This window comes from Arachis ipaensis, chromosome B5 (assembly GCF_059453495.1).
Source record: "Arachis ipaensis isolate K30076 ecotype BB chromosome B5, ASM5945349v1, whole genome shotgun sequence".
Taxonomy (NCBI): Eukaryota; Viridiplantae; Streptophyta; class Magnoliopsida; order Fabales; family Fabaceae; genus Arachis; species Arachis ipaensis.
This window is the reverse complement of record NC_142440.1, coordinates 99,440,924-99,464,796: the sequence shown is the minus strand read 5'-3', so window position 1 is coordinate 99,464,796 and position 23,873 is coordinate 99,440,924. Positions and strand designations below refer to the sequence as shown.

General features: G+C 39.8%; 1 non-coding gene across 1 annotated transcript; it reads right to left on the bottom strand.

Moving 5' to 3' along the window:
* Positions 1-4,154: 4,154 nt before the first annotated feature.
* LOC148565131 (small nucleolar RNA R71) lies at positions 4,155-4,262 on the bottom strand. Its single transcript, XR_015884009.1, has one exon. It is a non-coding gene; the product is annotated as a small nucleolar RNA R71 (small nucleolar RNA).
* Positions 4,263-23,873: the final 19,611 nt, after the last annotated feature.

Genomic DNA, 23,873 nt, shown 5'->3' with positions numbered 1-23,873 from the left:
CACAATTAAATCAGATAAGACAGCAGCTATCTAATCAGATAACAGAAGAATGCTAAGCTGTTCAACTAAGGAGCGGGAAGACATTGAATAATTCAGTTCAAAGTAGCAAAAAGTCAAGAAAGGAACAAATGACAAAGGATGATCAAACCACTGCCCAAAATCCCTCTGAGGACAGCAAGAGCCCAGAGAGGAATAATTCTGGCGTTCAAATGCCAGAAAAGGGAGAAAAGTTGGCGTTAAACGCCCATTCCTTGCCCAGTTCTGGCGTTCAAACGCCAGAAAAGGGAGAAAAGTTGGCGTTAAACGCCCATCCTGGACCCAATCCTAGAGTTCAAACGCCAATGTGGGATCAGACACCTGTAAGTGCTGATAGTAACCTGATGAGCGGATAATTTATACGCTTTTTGGCATTATTTTTACATAGTTTTCAATATGATTTAGTTAGTTTTTAGTATATTTTTATTAGTTTTTAAATAAAAATCACATTTCTGGACTTTACTATGAGTTTGTGAATTTTTCTGTGATTTTAGGTAATTTCTGGCTGAAATTGAGGGACTTTAGCAAAAATCAGATTCAGAGGTTGAAGAAGGACTGCAGATGCTGTTGGATTCTGACCTCCCTGCACTCAAAGTGGATTTTCTGGAGCTACAGAACTCCAAATGGCGCGCTCTTAATTGCGTTGGAAAGTAGACATCTAGGACTTTCCAGCAATATATAATAGTCCATACTTTGATTAAGGATAGACGACGTAAACTGGCATTGAACGCCAGTTCCATGCTGCATTCTGGAGTCAAACGCCAGAAACAGGTTGCAAAGTGGAGTTAAACGCCAGAAACAGGTTACAAACTGGCGTTCAACTCCAAGAAAGACCTCTACACGTGTAAAGCTCAATGCTCAGCCCAAGCACACACCAAGTAGGCCCCGGAAGTAGATTTCTGCATCATTTACTCAATTCTATAACCCTAGTAACTAGTTTAGTATAAATAGGACTTTTTACTATTGTATTTACATCTTCGGATCGGAGACCTTTATGGGGGCTGGCCATTCGGCCATGCCTGAACTTTTCACTTATTTATTTTCAACGGTAGAGTTTCTACACACCATAGATTAAGGTGTGGAGCTCTGCTGTTCCTCATAAATTAATACAAAGTACTACTGTTTTTCTATTCAATTCAACTTATTTCGCTTCTAAGATATCCATTCGCACCCAAGAACATGATGAATGTGATGATTATGTGACGCTCATCATCATTCTCACTTATGAACGCGTGCCTGACAAACACTTCCGTTCTATATGCAAACAAGCTAGAATGAATATCTCTTAGATATTAATACAGGGGACCGAGTCCGAGATATTAGAATCTTCGTGGTATAAGTTAGAACCCGTGGATGGCCATTCTTGAAATCCGGAAAGTCTAAACCTTGTTTGTGGTATTCCGAGTAGGATCTGGGAAGGGATGGCTGTGACGAGCTTCAAACTCGCGAGTGCTGGGCGTAGTGACAGATGTAAAAGGATAGTAAATCCTATTCCAGTATGATCGAGAATCGACAGATGATTAGCGGTGCCGTGACAGAGCATTTGGACCTTTTTCACTGAGAGGATGGGATGTAGCCATTGACAACGGTGATGCCCTACATAAAGCTTGCCATGGAAAGGAGTAGGAAGGATTGGATGAAGACAGCAGGAAAGCAGAGGTTCAGAGGGACAAAAGCATCTCTATACACTTATCTGAAATTCTCACCAATGAATTATATAAGTATCTCTATCCTATTTTAATTATCTTTTAGTATACTATAATCTCTTAATACATTTGAATCCGCCTGACTGAGATTTACAAAGTGACCATAGCTTGCTTCAAGCCGACAATCTCCTTGGGATCGACCCTTACTCGTAAGGTTTATTACTTGGACGACCCAGTGCACTTGCTGGTTAGTTGTACGAAGTTGTGAAACAGAATTAAGAACATGAACATGCGTATTGAGTTTTTAGTGCCGTTACCAAGGAAGGAATGATCACGATTTTGCACACCAAGTTTTTGGCGCCGTTGCCAGGGATTGTTCGAGTTTGGACAACTGACGGTTCATCTTGTTGCTCAGATTAGGTAATTTTATTTTAATTTTAACTTTTTTGTTTTTACTCTTTTATTTTCGAAAAATACAAAAAAAAATAATTTCTTCTTTTTCGTTTTTCCCAATTAATTTTCGAAAAATCAAAAAAAATTTAATAAAATCAGAAAACCAAAAATATATTTTGTGTTTCTTGCTTGAGTCTAGAGTCAACTTTTAAGTTTGCTGTCAATTGCATCTTTTTTTAATTTTCTAAAAATTATTTTTGAAAATTTCATGCATTGCATTCTTTATGATCTTCAAGTTGTTCTTGGCCAGTCTTCTTGTTTGATCTTCATATTTTCTTGTTTTGTGTCTTTTCTAGTTTTTCATATGCATTTTCAATTTGTTAGTGTCTAAAGTTTGAAAATTTCTATGTTTGGTGTCTTGTATGTTTTTCTTTTCTTAAAAATTTTCAAAAATAAGTCTTGATGTTCATCTTCATCTTCAAACTGTTCTTGGTGTTCATCTTGACATTCAAAGTGTTCTTACATGCATCGTGTGTTTTGATCTAAAATTTCCATGCATTGTGTCTTTTTTGTGTTTTTCTCTCTCATTATTAAAAATTCAAAAAATCAAAAAAATATATTTCCCTTTTTCTCCTCATAAAATTCGAATATTTGAGTTGACTTTTTCAAAAATTTTTAAAATTTAGTTGTTTCTTATGAGTCAAATCAAATTTTCAATTTAAAAATTCTATCTTTTTTTCAAAAATCAAATCTTTCACATTTTTCTTTCATAATTTTCGAAATTTTCAAAATTAATTTTCAAAAATCTTTTTCATAATTTTCAAAAATCTTATTAGCATTTAATATGATTGATTCAAAAATATTAAGTTGTTACTTGCTTATTAAGAAAGGTTCAATCTTTAAATTTTAAAATCATATCTTTTTGTTTCTTGTTAGTCAAGTAATCAACTTTAGTTTTCAAAATTAAATCCTTCTCAATTTCAATCATATCTTTTTCAAAATCAATTTCAAAATTCTTTCTAACTTCTCCCCTAACCTCTTATCTTTTTAAAATTGACTTTCAAATCTTTTTCAATCAATCTTATCTTTTTGTTTTAATCATATCTTTTTCAAAAAACAAATTTCAAATCTTTTTCAATCAATCATATCTTTTTGTTTCAATCATATCTTTTTCAAAACCACCTAACTATTCTTCCCTCTCTAATTTTCGAAAATACCTCCCTCTTTTTCAAAAATTCTTTTTAATTAATTAATTGTTTTAAATTTTAATTTTAATTTTAATTCCCCCTTTAATTTTCGAAAATCATCAACTCCTTTTCAAAAAATTGTTTTCGAAAACTTCTCTCTCTCATCTTCTTCTATTTATTTAATTACTTACTAACACTTCTTTTCATCTCATATCTCTGCTCCTATCCTCACCCTTGTGCTTGGATTATCCATTCTTCTTCACTCTTATTCCCTTTCTTCTTCTACTAATAATAAGGAACCTCTTTACTGTAACATAGAGGATTCCTCTTCTTTTCTTGTTCTCTTCTCTTTCATATGAGCAGGAATAAGGAAAAGGGCATTCTTGTTGAAGCTGATCTAGAACCTGAAAGAACTCTGAAGAGAAAACTAAGAGAAGCTAAATTACAACAATCCAGAGACAACCTTACTGAAATTTTTGAACAATAAAAGGAGATGGCAGACGCACCTAACAACAATAATGAAAGGAGGATGCTTGGTGATTATACTACACCTACTTCCAAGTTTGATGGAAGAAGCATCTCAATCCCCACCATTGGAGCAAACAATTTTGAGCTAAAACCTCAATTAGTTGCTCTAATGCAACAAAACTGCAAATTCCATGGACTTCCATCAGAAGATCCTTATCAGTTTTTAACTGAGTTCCTGTAGATATGTGAGACTGTTAAGACTAATGGAGTAGATCCTGAAGTCTACAGGCTCATGCTTTTTCCTTTTGCTGTAAGAGACAGAGCTAGAACATGGTTGGACTCACAATCTAAAGATAGCCTGAACTCTTGGGATAAGCTAGTCACGGCCTTTTTGGCTAAGTTCTTTCCTCCTCAAAAGCTGAGCAAGCTTAGAGTGGATGTTCAGACCTTCAAGCAAAAAGATGGTGAATCCCTCTATGAAGCTTGGGAAAGATACAAGCAGATGACCAAAAGGTGTCCTCCTGACATGCTTTTAGAATGGACCATTTTGGATATATTCTATTATGGTCTGTCTGAGTTCTCCAAGATGTCACTGGACCATTCTGCAGGTGGATCCATTCACCTAAAGAAAACGCCTGCAGAAGCTCAAGAACTTATTGACATGGTTGCAAATAATCAATTCATGTATACTTCTGAGAGAAATTCCGTGAATAATGGGACGCCTCAGAAGAAGAGAGTTCTTGAAATTGATGCTCTGAATGCCATATTGGCTCAGAACAAAGTGTTGACTCAGCAAGTCAACATGATTTCCCAAAGTCTGAATGGATGGCGAAATGCTTCCAACATTACTAAAGAGGCATCTTTTGAAGAAGAAGCTTATGATCCTGATAACCCTACAATAGTAGAGGTAAATTACATGGGTGAACCTTATGGAAACACCTATAATTCATCATGGAGAAATCATCCAAATTTCTCATGGAAGGATCAACAAAAGCCTCAACAAGGCTTTAATAATGGTGGAAGAAACAGGCTCAGCAATAGCAAGTCTTTTTCATCATCTTCTCAGCAACAAACAGAGAACTCTGAACAAAATACCTCTAATTTAGCAAACTTAGTCTCTGATCTGTCCAAGGCCACTCTAAGTTTCATGAGCGAAACAAGGTCCTCCATAAGAAATTTGGAGGCACAAGTGGGCCAGCTAAGTAAGAAAATCACTGAAACACCTCCTAGTACTCTCCCAAGCAATACAGAAGAGAATTCAAAGAGAGAGCGCAAGGCCATTGATATAACAATCATGGCCGAACCCACAAAAGAGGAAGAGGACGTGAATCCCAGTGAGGAAGACCTCCTGGGACATCTAGTGATCAACAAGAAGTTTCTCTTTGAGGAACCAAAGGACTCTGAGGCTCATCTAGAGACCATAGAGATTCCAATGAACCTCCTTATGCCCTTTATGAGCTCTGATGAGTATTCTTCTTTTGAAGAGAATGAGGATGTTACTGAAGAGCAAGTTGCCAAGTACCTTGGTGCAATCATGAAGCTAAATGCCAATTTATTTGGTAATGAGACTTGGGAAGGTGAACCTCCCTTGCTCATCAATGAACTAAGTGATATGGATCAACTGACATTGCCTCAGAAGAAACAGGATCCTGGAAAGTTCTTAATACCTTGTACCATAGGCACCATGTCCTTTGAGAAGGCTCTGTGTGATCTTGGGTCAGGGATAAACCTCATGCCACTTTCTGTAATAGAGAAACTGGGAATCTTTGAGGTGCAAGCTGCTAGAATCTCATTAGAAATGGCAGACAACTCAAGAAAACAGGCTTATGGATAAGTAGAGGACGTGCTAGTAAAGGTTGAAGGCCTTTACATCCCTGCTGATTTCATAATCCTAGACACTAGGAAGGATGAGGATGAATCCATCATCCTTGGAAGACCTTTCCTAGCCACAGCAGAAGCTGTGATAGATGTTAATAGAGGAGAATTAGTCCTTCAATTGAAGGGGGACTACCTTGTGTTTAAGGCCCAAGGCTATCCTTCTGTAACAATGGAGAGGAAGCATAAAAAGCTTCTCTCAATACAGAGTCAAACAAAGCCCCCAAATCAAACTCTAAGTTTGGTGTTGAATCCCCACATCCAAACTCTAAGTTTGGTGTTGGGAGTCTATAAAATTGACCTGATCACCTGTGTGGCTCCGTGAGAGACCACTGTCAAGCTATTGACATTAAAGAAGCGCTTGTTGGGAGGCAACTCAATTTTTATTTATTTAATTCTACTTTTATTTTTATTGTTCTTTTATATTTTATTAGGTTCATGATCATGTGGAGTCACAAAATAAATACAAAAATTAAAAACAGAATAAAAAACAGCAGAAGAAAAATCACACCCTAGAGGAAGAACTTACTGGCGTTTAAACGCCAGTAAGGAGCATCTGGCTGGCGTTCAACGCCAGAACAGAGTATGGATCTGGCGTTGAATGCCAGAAACAAGCAACATCCTGGCGTTTAAACGCCAGGAATACACCCTGAGAAGAGCTGGCGCTGAACGCCAGAAACAAGCATGAAGCTGGCGTTCAACGCCAGAAACATGCTGCACATGGGCGTTGAACGCCGAGAACAAGCATCACTTCGGCGTTTAAACGCCAGAAATGCATGCAAAGGCATTTTGCATGCCTAAAAGGTGCAGGGATGTAAATCCTTGACACCTTAGGATCTGTGGACCCCACAGGATCACTTCAGAATTTGTGGACCCCACAGGATCCCCACCTACCTCCACTCATATTCTTCCCTCTTCTCATTCATCCTCTCTTCCCAATAAACACCCTTCCCCAAAACCCTTCACCAATCACCTCAATCTCTCTTCCCTATTACCACCTACCACCACTCACATCCATCCACTCTTCCCCATAAACCCCACCTACCTTCAAAATTCAAAATCACTTTCCCACCCAAACACACCCACTATGGCCGAACCTACTCCCTCTCCCCTCACTATATAAACCCCTCCATCCCTCCTTCATTTTCACACCACACAACCCTATCCCCTCTATCTTGGCCGAATACACCTCCCCCTCACTCTCCTCCATATCTTCTCTTCTTCTTCTTCTTTTCTTTCTTCTCTTGCTCGAGGGCAAGCAATATTCTAAGTTTGGTGTGGTAAAAGCATAAGATTTTTGTTTTTCCATTACCATTGATGGCACCTAAGACCGGAGAAACCTCTAGAAAAGGGAAAGGGAAGACAAAAGCTTCCACCTCTGAGTCATGGGAGATGGAAAGATTCATCTCCAAAGCCCTTCAAGACCACTTCTATGATGTTGTGGCCAAGAAGAAGGTGATCCCCGAGGTCCCTTTCAAACTCAAGAAAAATGAGTATCCAGAGATCCGACATGAGATCCAAAGAAGAGGTTGGAAAGTCCTAACCAACCCCATTCAACAAGTCGGAATCCTAATGGTTCAAGAGTTCTATGCAAACACATGGATCACTAGGAACCATGATCAAAGTGTGAACCCGAATCCAAAGCATTGGCTCACCATGGTTCGGGGAAAATACTTAGATTTTAGTCCGGAGAATGTAAGGATGGCGTTCAACCTACCAATGATGGAAGAAAACGCACGCCCCTACACAAGAAGAGTCAACTTTGATCAAAGGTTGGACCAAGTCCTCATAGACATATGTGTGGAAGGAGCTCAATGGAAGATTGACTCAAAAGGCAAACCGGTTCGGCTGAGAAGATTGGACCTTAAGCCTGTAGCTAGAGGATGGTTGGAGTTCATTCAACGCTCAATCATTCCCACTAGCAACCGGTCTGAAGTTACTATAGACTGGGCCATCATGATCCATAGTATCATGATTGGGGAGGAAGTAGAAGTTCATGAGATTATACCTCAAGAACTCTACAAGGTGGCTGACAAATCCTCCACTATGGCAAGGTTAGCCTTTCCTCACCTCAATTGCCATCTATGCAATTCGGCTGGGATTGACATAGAGGGAGATATCCTCATTGAAGAGGACAAGTCCATCACTAAGAAAAGGATGGAGCAAACAAGAGAGCCTATTCATGGATCTCAAGAGACGCATGAAGGAGCTCATCACCAAGAAATCCCTGAGATGCCTCAAGGGATGCACTTTTCTCCACAGAATTTTTGGGAGCAAATCAACACCTCCCTAGGAGAATTAAGTTCCAACATAGGACAACTAAGTGTGGAACATCAAGAGCACTCCATCATCTTCCATGAAATTAGAGAAGATCAAAGAGCAATGAGGGAGGAGCAACAAAGACAAGGAAGAGACATAGAAGAGCTCAAGGACATCATTGGTTCCTCAAGAAGAAAACGCCACCATCACTAAGGTGGACTCATTCCTTGTTCTTAAATTTTCTGTTTTTCATTTTTATGTTAAATGTTTATCTATATTTGTGTCTTATTACATGATCATTAGTGTTCAAGTGTCTATGCCTTAAAGTAGTGAATATGAATCCATCACCTCTCTTGAATGAAAAATGCTTTAATTACAAATGAACAAGAAGTACATGGTTTCAAATTCATCCTTGAAACTAGTTTAATTATTTTGATGTGGTGACAATACTTTTTGTTTTCTGAATGAATGCTTGAACAGTGCATATGTCTTTTGAAGTTGTTATTTATGAATGTTAAATATGTTGGCTCTTAAAGAATAAGGAAAAAGGAGACATGTTATTTGATAATCTGAAAAATTATAAAAATGATTCTTGAAGCAAGAAAAAGCAGTGAATACAAAAGCTTGCAGAAAAAAAAATATATAGCGAAAAAAAAGAAAGAAAAAGAAAAAGCAAGCAGAAAAAGCCAAAAGCTCTTAAAACCAAAAGGCAAGAGCAAAAAGTCAATAGCCCTTAAAACCAAAAGGCAAGGGTAATAAAAAGGATCCAAGGCTTTGAGCATCAGTGGATAGGAGGGCCTAAAGGAATAAAATCCTGGCCTAAGCGGCTAAACCAAGATGTCCCTAACCATGTGCTTATAGTGTGAAGGTGTCATGTGAAAACTTGAGACTGAGCGGTTAAAGTCAATGTCCAAAGCAAAAATAGAGTGTGATTAAGAACCCTGGACACCTCTACTTGGGGACTTTAGCAAAGCTGAGTAACAATCTGAAAAGGTTCACCCAGTTATGTGTCTGTGGCATTTATGTATCCGGTGGTAATACTGGAAAACAAAGTGCTTAGGGCCACGGCCAAGACTCAAAAAGTAGCTGTGTTCAAGAATCAACATACTGAACTAGGAGAATCAATAACACTATCTGAACTCTGAGTTCCTATAGATGCCAATCATTCTGAACTTCAATGGATAAAGTGAGATGCCAAAACTATTCAAGAGGCAAAAAGCTACAAGTCCCGCTCATCTGATTGGAGCTAAGTTTCATTGATATTTTGGAATTTATAGTATATTCTCTTCTTTTTATCCTATTTGATTTTCAGTTGCTTGGGGACAAGCAACAATTTAAGTTTGGTGTTGTGATGAGCGGATAATTTATACGCTTTTTGGCATTGTTTTTACATAGTTTTTAGTATGATTTAGTTAGTTTTTAGTATATTTTTATTATTTTTTAAATAAAAATCATATTTCTGGACTTTACTATGAGTTTTTGTGTTTTTCTGTGATTTCAGGTAATTTCTGGCTGAAATTGAGGGACTTGAGCAAAAATCAGATTCAGAGGTTGAAGAAGGACTGCAGATGTTGTTGGATTCTGACCTCCCTGTACTCAAAATAGATTTTCTGTAGCTACAAAACTCTAAATGGCGCGTTCTCAAATGCGTTGAAAAGTAGACATCCAGGGCTTTTCAGCAATATATAATAGTCCATACTTTGATTAAGGATAGATGACGTAAACTGGCGTTGAATGCCAGTTCCATGCTGCATTCTGGAGTCAAACGCCAGAAACAGGTTGCAAAGTGGAGTTAAACGCCAGAAACAGCTTACAAACTGGCGTTCAACTCCAAGAAAGACCTCTACACGTGTAAAGCTCAATGCTCAGCCCAAGCACACACCAAGGAAGGAATGATCACGATTTCGCACACCATAACCCCTCTAAGAAGGCTTCTCCAACCACTTCTGTAGGGAATAAACCTGCAGCAACTAAGGTTGAAGAATATAAAGCCAAGATGCCTTATCCTCAGAAACTCCGCCAAGTGGAACAGGATAAACAATTTGCCCGCTTTGCAGACTCTCTCAGGACTCTTGAGATAAAGATCTAGTTTGCAGAGGCACTCGAGCAAATACCCTCTTATGCTAAGTTCATGAAAGGGATCTTAAGTCATAAGAAGGATTGGAGAGAAACTGAAAAAGTGTTTCTCACTGAAGAATGCAGTGCAGTCATTCTGAAAAGCTTACCAGAAAAGCTTCAAGATCCAGGAAGCTTTATGATACCATGCACATTAGAGGGTGCTTGTACTAAGATAGCTCTATGTGACCTTGGAGCAAGTATCAACCTAATATCTGCATCTACTATCAAAAAGCTTGGGTTGACTGAAGAAGTCAAACCAACCCGGATATATCTTCAACATGCTGATGGCTCCATTAAATATCCATCAGGCATAATTGAGGACATGATTGTCAAGGTTGGGCCATTTGCCTTTCCCACTGACTTTGTAGTGCTGGAAATGGAGGAGCACAAGAGTGCAACTCTCATTCTAGGAAGACCTTTCCTAGCAACTGGACGAACTCTTATTGATGTACAAAAAGGGGAAGTGACCCAGAGAGTCAATGAGGATGAGTTCAAGTTAAATGCTGTCAAAGCTATGCAGCATCTAGACACATCAAATGACTGCATGAACACTGATATTATTGACTCTTTGGTGGAAGAGATCAATATGACTGAGAGTCTTGAATCAGAGCTAGAGGACATCTTTAAAGATGTTTAGCCTGATCTGGAGGAACCAGAGGAAATTAAAGAACCTCTAAAAATCCCTCAGGAAGAGGAGAAACCTCCTAAACCCGAGCTCAAACCACTACCACCATCCCTGAAATATGCATTTCTGGGAGAGGGTGACACTTTTCCAGTGATCATAAGCTCTGCTTTAAATCCACAAGAAGAGAAAGCACTAATACAAGTGCTACGGACACACAAGACAGCTCTTGGGTGGTCCATAAGCGATCTTAAGGGCATTAGCCTAGCAAGATTCATGCACAAGATCGTATTGGAGGATGATGCTAAGCCAGTGGTTTAACCACAGAGACAGCTAAATCCAGCCATGAAGGAGGTGGTGCAGAAAGAGGTCACTAAGCTACTAGAGGCTGGGATTATTTATCCTATTTCTGATAGCCCCTGGGTGAGCCTTGTCTAAGTTGACCCCAAGAAGGGAGGCATGACAGTAGTTCATAATGAAAAGAATGAACTGGTTCCCATAAGAACAGTTACAGGGTGGCGTATGTGTATTGACTACAGAAGGCTCAATATAGCCACCAGAAAGGATCATTTTCCTTTACCATTCATAGACCAGATGCTAGAGAGACTAGCAGGCCATGAATACTACTGCTTTTTGGATGGCTATTCAGGCTACAACCAAATTGTAGTGGGTCCTCAATACCAAGAGAAAATAGTATTCACATGTCCATCTGGAGTATTTGCTTACAGAAGAATGCCTTTTGGTCTGTGCAATGCACCTGCAACCTTTCAGAGGTGCATGCTCTCTATCTTCTCTGATATGGTAGAAAAGTTTCTGGAAGTCTTCATGGATGACTTCTCTGTATTTGGAAACTCATTCAGCTCCTGTCTTGATCATCTAGCACTTGTCCTGAAAAGGTGCCAAGAGACTAACCTGGTCTTAAACTGGGAAAAATGTCACTTTATGGTGACTGAAGGAATTGTCTTTGGGCACAAAATTTTAAGCATGGGAATAGAGGTGGATCAAGCCAAGGTAGAGGTGTGGTGCACGAAATCACAATCACACTTTTGTAATTCCACACAACTAACCAGCAAGTGCACTGGGTCGTCCAAGTAATACCTTACGTGAGTAAGGGTCGATCCCACGGAGATTGACGGCTTGAAGCAAGCTATGCTTATCTCGTAACTCTTAGTCAGGATATCAATAACTCTGAGATTTAATTGTAAAAAGTAGAACATGAAATAAATACTTGTTTTGCAGTAATGGAGAACAGGTTGAGGTTTTGGAGATGCTCCGTCTTCTGAATCTCTGCTTTCCTACTATCTTCTTCTTCAAGCACGCAAGGCTCCTTCCATGGCAAGCTGTATGTTGGGTTTCACTGTTGTCAATAGCTACCTCCCGCCCTCTCAGTGAAAATGTTCAACGCGCTTTGTCACAGCACGGCTAATCATCTGTCGGTTCTCGATCATGTCGGAATAGAATCTAGTGATTCTTTTGCGTCTGTCACTAATGCCCAACACTCGCGAGTTTGAAGCTCATCACAGTCATTCAATCCTTGAATCCTACTCAGAATACCACAGACAAGGTTTAGACCTTCCGGATTCTCAAGAATGGCCGCCAATGGATTCTAGCTTATACCACGAGGATTCTGATTAAGGAATCCAAGAGATACACACCCAATCGAAGGTAGAACGGAGGTGGTTGTCAGGCACACGTTCATAGGTGAGAATGGTGATGAGTGTCACGGATCATCACATTCATCAGGTTGAAGAACAAGTGGTATCTTGGAATAGAACAAGCATGATTGAAAGGGAAAAACAGTAGTAATTGCATTAATCCATCAAGACACAGCAGAGCTCCTCACCCCTAACCATGGGGTTTAGAGACTCATGCCATAGAAGATACAAAATGAAACGTGTAATGTGTCATGAGGTAAAGATACAATAGCAAAAAGGTCTTATTTATAGAGAACTAGTAGCCTAGGGTTTACAGAAATGAGTAAATGACGTAAATATCCACTTTCGGGCCCACTTGATGTGTGCTTGGGCTGAGCATTGAAGCATTTTCGTGTAGAGACTTCTATTGGAGTTAAACGCCAGCTTTTGTGCCAGTTTGGGCGTTTAACTCCCACTTTTGTGCCAGTTCCGGCGTTTAACGCCGGGAATTCTGATGCTGACTTTGAACGCCGGTTTGGGCCATCAAATCTTGGGCAAGGTATGGACTATTATATATTGCTGGAAAGCCCTGGATGTCTAATTTCCAACGCAATTAAGAACGCACCAATTGGGCTTCTGTAGCTCCAGAAAATCTACTTCGAGTGCAGGGAGGTCAGAATCCAGCAGCATCTGCAGTCCTTTTTCAGCCTCTGAATCAGATTTTTGCTCAGGTCCCTCAATTTCAGCCAGAAGTTACCTGAAATCACAGAAAAACACACAAACTCATAGTGAAGTTCATAAAAGTGAATTTTATATAAAAACTACTAAAAATATAACAAAAACTAATTAAAACCTACTAAAAACATACTAAAAACAATGCCAAAAAGCGTATAAATTATCCGCTCATCAAGGTGATTGAAAAATTACCACCACCTGCTAACGTTAAGGCAATCAGAAGCTTTCTGGGGCATGCAGGATTCTATAAGAGGTTCATAAAGGATTTTTCAAAAATTGCAAAACCTCTAAGCAACCTGCTAGCTGCTGACACGCCATTTGTGTTTGACACAGAGTGTCTGCAAGCATTTGAAACCCTGAAAGCTAAGTTGGTCACAGCACCAGTCATCTCTGCACCAGATTGGACATTACCATTCGAACTAATGTGTGATGCCAGTGACCATGCCATTGGTGCAGTGTTGGGACAAAGGCATAACAAGCTTCTGCACGTCATTTACTATGCCAGTCGTGTTCTAAATGACGCACAGAAGAATTACACAACCACAGAAAAAGAGCCGCTAGCAGTGGTTTATGCCATTGACAAGTTTAGATCCTATTTAGTAGGATCAAAAGTAATTGTGTACACTGACCATGCTGCTCTTAAATATTTACTCACAAAGCAGGATTCAAAACCCAGGCTCATAAGATGGGTGTGCTTCTGCAAGAGTTTTATATAGAAAAAAGAGACAGAAAAGGGACAGAGAACCAGGTAGCTGATCACCTATCCCGGATAGAACCAGTAGTTGGGGCGTCCCTCCCTTCTACTGAGATCTCTGAGACCTTTCCAGATGAACAACTCTTTGCCATTTAGGAAGCACCATGGTTTGCAGACATTGCAAATTATAAAGTTGTAAGGTTCATACCCCAGTAGTACAGCAGGGTGCAAAAGAAAAAACTAATTTCTGATGCAAAGTACTACTTGTGGGATGAACCATATCTCTTTAAGAGATGTGCAGACGGAATGATCCGCAGATGCATCCCTAGAGAGGAGGCACAGAAGATCCTGTGGCATTGCCATGGATCACAGTATGGAGGACATTTCGGAAGTGAGCGCACAACCACTAAAGTCCTCCAATGTGGCTTCCACTAGCCTACTCTCTATAGAGATGCCCGAGAGTTTGTGTGTAACTGTGACAGTTGCCAAAGAGCTGGCAACTTACCTCATGGTTATGCCATGCCTCAACAAGAGATCTTAGAGATTGAGTTGTTTGATGTATGAGGTATTGACTTCATGGGTCCTTTCCCACCATCATACTCAAACACTTACATTCTGGTGGCAGTAGACTATGTATCTAAATGGGTAGAGGCAATTGCCACACCCACTAATGATACCAAGACTGTGCTGAAGTTCCTTCAGAAATATATTTTCAGCAGATTTGGTGTTCCCAGAGTACTCATCAGTGATGGGGGCACCCATTTCTACAATAAACAGCTTTACTCTGCTATGGTCCGATATGGAATTAGCCACTAAGTAGCAACTCCGTATCATCCACAGACAAATGGGCAGGCTGAAGTCTCTAATAGAGAGCTAAAAAGAATCCTGAAACGGACTGTAATTGCCCGTAGAAAGGATTGGGCAAAAAGCTTGGATGATGTTCTGTGGGCATACAGAACAGCATTCAAGACTCCTATAGGAACCTCTCCATACCAGCTTGTGTATGGCAAGGCCTGTCATCTGCCCGTGGAACTGGAACATAAAGCCTACTGGGCAAACATATTCCTAAACTTGGATGCTAAGTTAGCTGGTGAGAAAAGATTGCTCCAGCTAAATGAGCTAGAGGAGTTCAGACTCAATACTTTTGAAAATGCAAAAATTTATAAGGAAAAAGCAAAAAAGTGGCATGACAAGAAATTGTCATCCAGAGTCTTTGAGCCAGGACAAAAAGTTCTGCTGTTCAACTCTAGGTTCAGATTATTCCCCGGGAAATTAAAATCCCGGTGGAGGGGACCATATGTGATTACAGGAGTGTCACCACATGGATATGTTGAGCTTCAAGATATTGATTCTGACAAAAAGTTCATTGTTAATGGACAGAGAATCAAACATTATCTTGAAAGCAATTTTGAGCAAGAATGCTCAAAACTGAGGCTTGAATGAAGCTCAGTAAAGGTCCAGCTAAAGACAATAAAGAAGCGCTTGCTGGGAGGCAACCCAGCCATTAGCAGGTTATTTGTTTTAAATAATACTTGTAGAAATTTGATATACATTTTCTTCAAAGGTTAATCATCAAAATTGAAGGAATTCACAGAGTTACAGAAGGATTCAGTGCAAAGAGCAGAGTAAAGGAGCTTGCTGACAAGAAAACGCCAGTAAAGGGCATTTTGGGCGTTAAACGCCAGAATGGGTACCATTCTGGGCGTTTATCGCCAGTAAAGGTACCATTTTGGGCGTTAAACGCCAGAATTGGTACCATTCTGGGTGTTTAACGCCAGAATTGCAGCATCCTGGGCGTTCAGCAAAATGCCCAGTGATAAAGGGGTTTCTGGCATTTAACGCCAGCCAGGGTACCTGGCTAGGCGTTAAACGCCCATAATGGCCAACAATTGGGCGTTTAACGCCAGAAAGGGAGGGGGAGGAGATTTTGTTTCCAAATTCAAATTTTTTTCAAATTTTCATATTTTAACTCATAATTTTATGCATAACCATGTTTCAAACTTTCATTATTCACCCTCAATTTTCAAAAATTCAACAATTCTCTAAATCTCTTTTCAATTTTCTTTCAAATCCTTCCCAAATCTTCTTCAAAAACTCAAGTATCTTTTCAATTTCTTTTCAAATCTTTTCAAACCCATCATATTATCTCTTATTTCTTAGATGCATAACCAAATTATCAGATTTAACCTCTTTATATTTTTTTCAATTGAAAATCTCATCTTTTTCATATCATGATTTTATTTTCTTCCACCAATCATATCTCTATGGCGTATCTCTTTCAAAATTTTTGAAATCCCTCCCCTCCTCTTATAAAAACACATTCAGCCATCCCCTCCTCTCCACCATTCAAATTTGCCTCTTCTCCTCTCTCTCTCCTTTCCTTTCTTTTGCTTGAGGGCAAGCAAACCTCTAAGTTTGGTGTATTTTTCTGTGATCACTGAGCTAAGACTCGTCAAGATCATGGCACCTAAGGGAAAACAAACCAAATCAAGAGGCAAGAAAGAGAATACTCCAAAGAGTCTTTGGAATCAAGAGAGGTTCCTAACCAAAGAACATGCAGACCATTACCACAAAATAATGGGTCTGAGGTCAGTGATCTCGGAAGTTAAATTCAATCTGAAAGATGAATATCCGGAGATTCAAGAGCAAATTTGAAACAGAGGATGGGCAATTCTAGCTAATCCTGAAACAAAGGTTGGAAGAAACATGGTTCAGGAATTCTACTTAAATTTGTGGCTAACAGATAAGCAGAGAATAACTGGAACCGCCTTTCATACCTACCGAACCATGGTAAGAGGGAGGCTTATTTACTTCTATCTGGACAAAATAAGAGAGGCCTTCAAACTGCCTCAACTACAAGATGATCCAGATTTCTTTAATAGGAGAATGGTGAGAGTAGATAAAGGGTTGGATCAAGTTCTAGGGGACATATGCCTCCCTGGAACTAAGTGGATAACTAATTCAAAAGGCGTCCCAAACCAACTCAAGATGGGAGATCTCAAACCAGTTGCAAGAGGCTGGTTGGACTTCATTGGGCGTTCTATATTGCCCACTAGCAACTGCTCTGAGGTCACTGTCAAAAGAGCGGTGATGATTCATTGTATTATGCTTGGAAAGGAAGTGGAGATTCATCATCTGATTTCTTGTGAGATTTACACAATTGCAAACAAGAACTCCACTGAAGCCAAACTGGCCTACCCAAGCTTAATTTCTCTGCTATGTAAAGATGCTGGGGTGAGGATGGGAGTAGATGAATTCATCCCAATCGAACACCCAATCACCAAGAAGTCAATGGAAGGACAAGTGCAAGACAACTTGATAAAAAGGAGGGCGCAGGAGTTCCTCCCAGAAATTCCTGAAATTGACTACTAGACCCGCCTAGAAGCATCTGTTACCAAGCTGCAAGAAGCTATGGAACAACTTAAGGAAGAACAGCAGAATCAAAACTGCATGCTCTGCAAACTGCTGAAGGAACAGGAGAAGCAGGGGCATGAGCTACAGGAGCTGAAGCGCCAGAAGCTCTCCCTTGAAGGACCAAGCACCCCACAGATTGAGGGAGCATCCACTTCTCAAGATCAAGGTTGTTGAGTCCTAACTCTGTGATAACCTTTATTATTAAGAGTCTATTTTAAGAGTCATTTACTTTTCTGTTTTTAACTTTTCTGTCTTCTATTATTATTAGTTTGCTCTTATATTTATTTTTGAGTTTTAATGTTATTCCATGATTAATAAAATTTAAAGTTTAGGTCTTAAAGCTATGAATGTCCTATGAATCCATCACCTTTCTTAAATAAAACGTGTTTTTAATTAAAAAAGAAAAAGAAGTACATGAATTTCAAATTTTAAAACAGTTTAATTATTTTGATGTGGTGGCAATACTCTTATTTTCTGAATGAATGCTTGAAAAGTGCATATGTTTGAATTTGTTGTTTATGAATGTTAAAATTGTTGGCTCTTGAAAGAATGATGGAAAAGGAGAAGTGTTATCGATAATCTGAAAAATCAAAAAAATTGACTCTTGAAGCAAGAAAAAGCAGTGAAAAAAAAAGAGAGAGAAAAAGAAAGAAAAAGCAAGCAGAAGAAGCCAATAGCCCTAAACCAAAAGGCAAGGGTAATAAAAAGGATCCAAGAATTTGAGCATCAGTGGATAGGAGGGCCCTCAGGAATAAAATCCTGGCCTAAGCTGCTAAACCAAGTTGTCCCTAACCATGTGCTTGTGGCGTGAAGGTGTCAAGTGAAAACTTGAGACTGAGCAGTTAAAGTCGTGGTCCAAAGCAAAAAGAGTGTGCTTAAGAGCTCTGGACACCTCTAATTAGGGACTCTAGCAAAGCTGAGTCACAATCTGAAAAGATTCACCCAGTTATGTGTCTGTGGCATTTATGTATCCGGTGGTAATACCGGAAAATAAAATGCTTAGGGTCACGGCCAAGACTCATAAATTAGCTGTGTTCAAGAATCAACATACTTAACTAGGAGAATCAATAACACTATCAGGATTCTGAGTTCCTATAGAAGCCAATCATTCTGAACTTCAATGGATGAAGTGAGATGCCAAAACTGTTCAGAGGTAAAAAGCTAAAAGCCCCGCTCATCTAATTAATACTGATCTTCATAGATGTTTTTGGAATTCATTGTATATTCTCTTCTTTTTATCCTATTTTATTTTCAGTTGCTTGGGGACAAGCAACAATTTAAGTTTGGTGTTGTGATGAGCGGATAATTTATACGCTTTTTGGCACTGTTTTTAGTATATTTTTAGTATATTTTAGTTAGTTTTTATTATATTTTTATTAGTTTTTATTTAAAATTCACTTTTCTGGACTTTACTATGAGTTTTCGTATTTTTCTGTAATTTCAGGTATTTTCTGGCTGAAATTGAGGGACCTGAGCAAAACTCTGATTCAGAGGCTGAAAAAGGACTGCAGATGCTGTTGGATTCTGACCTCCCTGCACTCGAAATGAATTTTCTGGAGCTACAGAAGCCCAATTGGCGCGTTCTCAATTGCGTTGGAAAGTAGACATCCTGGGCTTTCCAGAAATATATAATAGTCCATACTCTGTCCAATATTTGATGGCTCAAACTGGCGTTCTAAGTCAGCTTAAGAATTTTGGCGTTTAACGCCAGAACTGGCATAAAAGCTGGAGTTAAACGCCCAAACTGGCACAAAAGCTGGCGTTTAACTCCAAGAAAAGTCTCTACACATGAAAGCTTCAATGCTCAGCCCAAGCACACACCAAGTGGGCCCCAGAAGTGGATTTTTACACTAAACACCCTAGCTTACTCATTTTCTGTAACCCTAGGTCACTAGTTTACTATAAAAACTACTTTTAGTAATTCATCTTGTACCTCATGACACTTTACACGTTTCATATTGTATTCCCTACGGCATGAGTCTCTAAACCCCATGGTTGGGGGTGAGGAGCTCTGCTGTGTTTCGATGAATTAATGCAATTACTACTGTTTTCCATTCTATCATGCTTGCCTCTATTCTAAGATATTCATTCGCACTTCAACCTGATGAATGTGATGATCCGTGACACTCATTATCATTCTCACCTATGAACGCGTGCCTGACAACCACCTCCGTTCTACATGAAATCAAGTTTGAATGTGTATCTCTTGGGTTTCTAATCTAAGATTGGAACCTTCGTGGTATAGGCTAGAATTACTGGCGGCCATTCCTGAGATCCGGAAAGTCTAAACCTTGTCTGTGGTATTCCGAGTAGGATCTGGGAAGGGATGACTGTGACGAGCTTCAAACTCGTGAGTGTTGGGCGTGTGACAGACGCAAAAGGATCAATGGATCCTATTCCAACATGATCGAGAACCAACAGCTGATTAGCCGTGCGGTGACAGTGCATTTGGAACATTTTCACTGAGAGGACGGATGGTAGCCATTGACAACGGTGATCCACCAACATACAGTTTGCCATGGAAGGAGCCTTGCGTGCATGAAAAAGAAGACAGTAGGAAAGTAGAGATTCAAAAGATAGAGCATCTCCAAAACCTCAACCTGTTCTCTATTACTGCAAAACAAGTATGTATTTCATGTTCTTTTACTTTTTACAATTAAATCTGAGAATTATTGATATCCTGACTAAGAGTTACAAGATAACCATAGCTTGCTTCAAGCCGACAATCTCCATGGGATCGACCCTTACTCACGTAAGGTATTACTTGGACGACCCAGCACACTTGCTGGTTAGTTGTGTGGAGTTACAAAAGTGTGATTGTAATTTTGTGCACCAGGAACCCAAACAAGTTCCCCAACCGCTATTGCGAACTTGGCTACCCCTTAATCAAAGGAAGGAACTATCATGCGGAGCCTCTTCTAGCCCCTCCGGCTCATGTCATTCCGCTTATCATGCCCCGCATCGAGCAGCGGCAATGGGAGTTCCTATTGAGAAAGCCACGTGAAGCAAACTTGTCCTGGGTGGTAGAATTTTACACCAATTACCACTCCACCTCCCTTGCATCGGTATTTGTGCACCGAAGACAAGTTTCTGTCACAGAGGAGGCCATTCAAAGTGTTCTTAAGACCGGACGGTTAGCGGAAGGGATTGATGCATATCAAGAGATTTTGTCGGCACAATGCGAATATGAGTTTGATTGGGATTCCATCCTCAAGGTCATTGCTATACCCAAATCATTCTGGATTCGAGGGAGGATGAGACCCCGGCCCAAGGACATCACCGCACGTTTTTTCACCAGAGAGGCTCAGGCATGGGCCCAAATTTTAGCCCATTATGTACTCCCAAGCACCCATGACTCATCTATCACTGCCGAGTTAGACTTGTTGATTTGGTGTGTCCTCACAGAGAGACCGGTTCATATTCCCCGTCTTATTCACCAAGCTATGGGCCGCATCCACGCTAAGGGGAACCTACCCTTTCACGCTCTAGTGACCGACTTAGTTGCCGCAGCCGGTGTTTCCCAAGATACCAAGGATCGGAGGGCCATGATCCCGATAGACGGCAATGTTGTTCCAAACGGGAGATATCTCTACCCTCCGGCGGACACCGAGGATCCGAACTTGGCCATCCCCATGAGCATTCCCACCACCTCAACCGCACCACCAAAATCATCCATGCAACGCATAGAGGACCTCCACAAGAAGCTTGATCGCTATGAGCGACGCAACCAACGCCGATACACTTTTGTCAAGAAGCTTCTAAGTTGCCTAGCACCACCTATGGAAGAACCAGAAATTTCCACGTCCACCGGCACCGATAATGAAGATAGTGATAATGGAGAAGATGATGGACACTCGGAAGCCAATAAACCACTGCGTCTCACTCACGGCACAGAGGACCGTGCCAACTTCTAAGTGTGGGAGGTCAGTCAGCCGACCGGTCTTCATAGGTAACACCCGAATAAATTTTGAATCTCTTTTGTTAATTAGGATAGATTGTATGATTAGGTTTTTCAATTTTTGACATCCTTTTCATGTTAGTTATCTTTTAATAAGTCCACTTGGTTAGAGTAATGACTTCTTTCCTAGGAAGCTAAGAATTTTGGGGAAACCCTACCAATTTTGAAAATTTTGAAAACTTTTGATGCTAAGCTTGTTTGAAGAATGTAATTTGGAACATGAATTTTGAGCCAAGAACACAAGCAAGTGAGTTTTGAGCTTAATTGCGTGGCTACATATTCTAGCCACTTACTTTCCTTCTTGTATGCATTGTTCTCTTTCTACGATTGTGATCCTTAATTTGTTTAACTCTATATGTCCATTGTTATATGTATGAATGCATGTACATGATTGAGGCCATCTTCTCACTTAACTACTTACCCAAATGGCCTTACCTTATAACAACCTTTGCAACCAATTTTGAGCCTACGCTTAACCCACTTATTCTTGATTTTAGCACATCACAAGCCAAAAGTGAAAAACCATGAATGTCTCTATTTGAATCCTTGAATAGATTAGGCTAGTGCGTGTGTGCCATTCAAGTGTGGGAAAATGGGAGAGAGCATCGGTTGAGGTAAGAGCATGTTGTTGTATTTTTGTTAAAAATATTGGGAAGTGGATACATACTCATGTGTTGATTGAATGAATAGACCTTATGCATTGATGTTCTTGTATATAGTTAAAAAAAAAGAGAGAAAAGAAAAAAAATATATAGAAAAAGAAAGAAAAAAAGAGAAGTAATAAAAGGGGACAAAATGTCCCAAAGTAAGACCTAAAGACAAATCAATGCATATGTATAATGATCAAAAGTAAATGCATGAGTATGTGAAAGAGTGAGGAATGGGTAGTTAGGTTAGTACATAATTGTATAGGATGTTACATAGGTTAGGAGGGGAGCTTAAGTTAATCAAAGGATTCAATCTTTAACCCACTTAGCCAAATATATAACCCTACCTTAACCCTAACCCATTACAACCTAAGAAAAGACCTCATGATATATGTATGCATGCATAGAACAATTGTTGATTGTTAGAGGAAGAACAAATTTTGGAAGAGCATGAAGAAGGGGAGGATTGAGTGATCAACCCTATACACTGAGCGAATAGAGTGCAAATACTTCCGGTGAGGGGTTCGAAGCTCGATTCCTTGTTCCCGGCTCTCGCAAGCGTTCTTCATCCAAGCTATGCATATTCCACCTTGGTGACCAAAACTTGGTAGAGTTCATACATTGCCCATCATCTTGCCCTATGTGCATTTATATATGTGTTCTAGGAAGATTGAATTGCTCTTGACCAAGTAGATAGTAGCATACACCCTAGTTGCATTCATGTAGGTAGATTACATCCCATGAGTCTCACTCTGTTGTGATCCTTTGGTCTTTTGCTTTCCTTTAGCATGAGGACATGCTATACTTTAAGTGTGGAGAGGTTGATAAACCCCATTTTTAGGGTTTATCATGTATAGATTTTAAGGGTTTTATCAATGATCTTCCACACTTATTCATATAAAACTACATGATTTTGTGTTCCTTTACCAACTTTGCTTTGTAGATGAAAACGTGCTTCTTTTGCATCAAAATTGATATATTGTAATCCTCCTCTATTACCATTCGATGCCGTGATCCGTTTGTTAAGTGGTTTCATAAGTTATAGGGCAAAAATGGCTAAGAGGAGTGAAGGAGGCATGCATGAATGGAAGGAGCATGGAATAAAGTAGAATTTTGGAATTTGAACATGTGCGCACACGCGCACCGTACGTGTACGCGTGGATGCGCACCCCCAGAGCCGGCTAGATGGAGCCGAAGCGAGAAGCCGGCGCGCTTATACAGCTGGGCCATAAAACCTTGGTCGCGCACGCACACTGTACGCTTGCGCGTGAATCGCGAAAAATCCCTGGGGAGCGTATGCGTACTGTGCGCTACGCGCCGATGTGCGCACGTAATTTTTTAAGGGGAAAATGTGACCAGCGATTTCAGGCAGTCCCATGTCCTGTTTTGGGGCAGAATTTTGGAGGGAAAAGCATAAGAAGACCAAGGATTAAGGGGGTTAGGGCAATGAGTCATAATTCGAGATATTTTGGGTAGTTAGTTACATTTTGCTTTTAGAGAGAGAAACTCCAACTTCTCTCTAGGATTTCACTTTCTCCATTGCAATTCTCCTTTGATTTCTTGGTGAGATCCATTGCTAATTCACTTTACTTTGATACAAGTTGTAGATCTACTCTTCTTCTACTCTCAATTAGTGTTCTTTTGATTCTATCTCTTGGATCTAGATTTGAGACTTTGTTACTTTAAATTTTGATTAATGAATTGAGGAGTTTCATTCAATTGCTTGATTGTTGATGATTGTTTGGATTAGATAGCTTTAATTCAATTCGTTTCTCTCAATTACATCATGTCTTCTATGATTGCCTACCAATTGTTTGTGATAATGACAACCCTAGCTATGGAGTAGATTTCTCTCACTTGGCTTAGGGGTTGAGTTATTGGAGACACTTGAGTAGTGGATATCAATTGTTGATTAGGAATTGAGAATTGCTAATTGACTTGGAGCGCACTAAAGCTAGACTTCCCTAGGGTGAGACTAGGACTTGTGACTCAAGTTAGTTATTTTCACTTGACTTTCCTCCATTATTAGGGGGTTAACTAAGTGAAGCAATAATCAATTCTTATCTCAATTGAAGGAAACTATAATGATGGAACTTCCAATGCTTACCCCTAGCCAAGGGCTTTATTTCAATTAATTGCTTGTCTATTTTTGTTAGCCTGAATTCTTGCACCAAATCTCAAAATCAC